Source organism: Pristiophorus japonicus, chromosome 7 (assembly GCF_044704955.1).
Source record: "Pristiophorus japonicus isolate sPriJap1 chromosome 7, sPriJap1.hap1, whole genome shotgun sequence".
NCBI lineage: Eukaryota > Metazoa > Chordata > Chondrichthyes > Pristiophoridae > Pristiophorus > Pristiophorus japonicus.
The window spans coordinates 217,889,550-217,892,291 of NC_091983.1; the positions used below are offsets into that span (position 1 = coordinate 217,889,550).

General features: G+C 45.5%; 1 non-coding gene across 1 annotated transcript; it reads right to left on the reverse strand.

Annotated features, from left to right (window-relative positions):
* Window positions 1-1,246: 1,246 nt before the first annotated feature.
* LOC139267653 (U6 spliceosomal RNA) lies at window positions 1,247-1,349 on the reverse strand. The gene has a single exon (XR_011593934.1). It is a non-coding gene; the product is annotated as a U6 spliceosomal RNA (small nuclear RNA).
* Between the last annotated feature and the right edge of the window lie 1,393 nt (window positions 1,350-2,742).

Sequence of the window (2,742 nt, forward strand, 5' to 3'; positions counted from 1 at the left end):
GTACATTAATGATTTAGACGAGGGGATTAAATGTAGTATCTCCAAATTAGTGGATGACACTAAGTTGGGTGGCAGTGTGAGCTGCGAGGAGGATGCTATGAGGCTGCAGAGCGACTTGGATACGTTAGGTGAGTGGGCAAATGCATGGCAGATGAAGTATAATGTGGATAAATGTGAGGTTACCCACTTTGGTGGTAAAAACAGAGAGACAGACTATTATCTGAATGGTGACAGATTAGGAAAAGGGAAGGTGCAACGAGACCTGGGTGTCATGGTACATCAGTCATTGAAGGTTAGCATGCAGGTACAGCAGGCGGTTAAGAAAGCAAATGGCATGTTGGCCTTCATAGCGAGGGGATTTGAGTACAGGGGCAGGGAGGTGTTGCTGCAGTTGTACAGGGCCTTGGTGAGGCCACACCTGGAGTATTGTGTACAGTTTTGGTCTCCTAACTTGAGGAAGGACATTCTTGCTATTGAGGGAGTGCAGCGAAGGTTCACCAGACTGATTCCCGGGATGGCGGGACTGACCTATCAAGAAAGACTGGATCAACTGGGCTTGTATTCACTGGAGTTCAGAAGAATGAGAGGGGATCTCATAGAAACGTTTAAAATTCTGACCGGTTTAGACAGGTTAGATGCAGGAAGAATGTTCCCAATGTTGGCGAAGTCCAGAACCAGGGGTCACAGTCTCAGGATAAGGGGTAAGCCATTTAGGACTGAGATGAGGAGAAACTTCTTCACCCAGAGAGTGGTGAACCTGTGGAATTCTCTACCACAGAAAGTTGTTGAGGCCAATTCACTAAATATATTCAAAAAGGAGTTAGATGTCGTCCTAAAAGAGGTATGGCGAGAAAGCAGGAATGAGGTACTGAAGTTGCATGTTCAGCCATGAACTCATTGAATGGCGGTGCAGGCTCGAAGGGCCGAATGGCCTACTCCTGCACCTATTTTCTATGTTTCTATGTTTCTATGACCTGGAAGAGGGGACAGAGTGTAGTGTAACAAAGTTTGCAGATGACACAAAGATTAGTGGGAAAGCGGGTTGTGTAGAGGACACAGAAAGGCTGCAAAAAGATTTGGACAGGTTAAGCGAATGGGCTAAGGTTTGGCAGATGGAATACAATGTCGGAAAGTGTGAGGTCATCCACCTTGGGGAAAAAAAACCGTAAAAGGGAATTTTATTTGAATGGGGAGAAATTACAACATGCTGCGGTGCAGAGGGACCTGGGGGTCCTTGTGCATGAAACTCTTTTTGGAACGCTTCACGAATTTGCGTGTCATCCTTGCGCAGGGGCCATGCTAATCTTCTCTGTATCGTTCCAATTTTAGTATATGTGCTGCCGAAGTCCAAAAAGTTAGTTTGCAGGTACAGCAGGTAATCAGGAAGGCGAATGGAATGTTGGCCTTCATTGTGAGAGGGATGGAGTACAAAAGCAGGGAGGTCCTGCTGCAAATGTACAGAGTATTGATGAGGCCGCACCTGGAGTACTGCGTGCAGTTTTGGTCACCTTACTTAAGGAAGGATATACTAGCTTTGGAGGGGGTACAGAGGCGATTCACTAGGCTGATTCCGGAAATGAGGGGGTTACCTTATGATGATAGACTGAGTAGATTGGGTCTTTACTCGTTGGAGTTCAGAAGGATGAGGGGTGATCTTATGGAAACATTTAAAATAATGAAAGGGATAGACAAGATAGAGGCAGAGAGGTTGTTTCCACTGGTCGGGGAGACTAGAACTAGGGGGCACAGCCTTAAAATACGGGGGAGCCAATTTAAAACCAAGTTGAGAAGGAATTTCTTCTCCCAGAGGGTTGTGAATCTGTGGGATTCTCTGCCCAAGGAAGCAGTTGAGGCTAGCTCATTGAATGTATTCAAGTCACAGATAGATAGATTTTTAACCAATAAGGGAACAAGGGTTACGGGGAGCGGGCGGGTAAGTGGAGCTGAGTCCACGGCCAGATCAGCCATGATCTTGTTGAATGGCGGAGCAGGCTCGAGGAGCTGGATGACCTGCTCCTGTTCCTAATTCTTATGTTCTTATGACCGAGTGTAATGTAGCCAAGTTTGCTGATGATACAAAGATGGGTGGGAAAGCAAGTTGTGAGGAGGATAGAAAGAATCTGCAAAGGGAAATAGACAGACTAAGTGAGTACGCAAACATTTGGTTGATGGAGTATAATGTGGGAAAGTGTGAGGTTATCCAGTTTGGCAGTAAAAATAAAAATGCAAATTATTATTTAAATGGAGAGAGATTATAAAATGCTGCAGTGCAGAGGGACCTGGGCTCCTTGTGCATGAAACCGAAACAATTAGTATGCAGGTACAGCACGTAATCAGGAAGGCAAATGGCCTTTATTGCAAGCGGGATGGAGTATAAAAGCAGAGAGGTACTGCTACAACTGTACAGGGTATTGGTGAGGCCACACCTCGAGTACTGCGTACAGTTTTGGTCTCCTTATTTAAGGAAGAATATATTTGCATTGGAGGCAGTTCAGAGAAGGTTCACTCGGTTGATTCCTGAGATGAGGGGTTGACTTATGAAGAAAGGTTGAGTATGTTGGGCCTAGACTCATTGGAGTTTAGAAGAATGAGAGGTGATCTTATTGAAACATATATGATACTGAGGGGGCTTGGCAGGGTAGATGCTGAGAGGATGTTTCCCCTCGTGGGGGAATCTAGAACTAGGGGACATAGTTTAAGAACAAGGAGTCGCCCATTTAGAACTGAGAAGAGGATGAATAT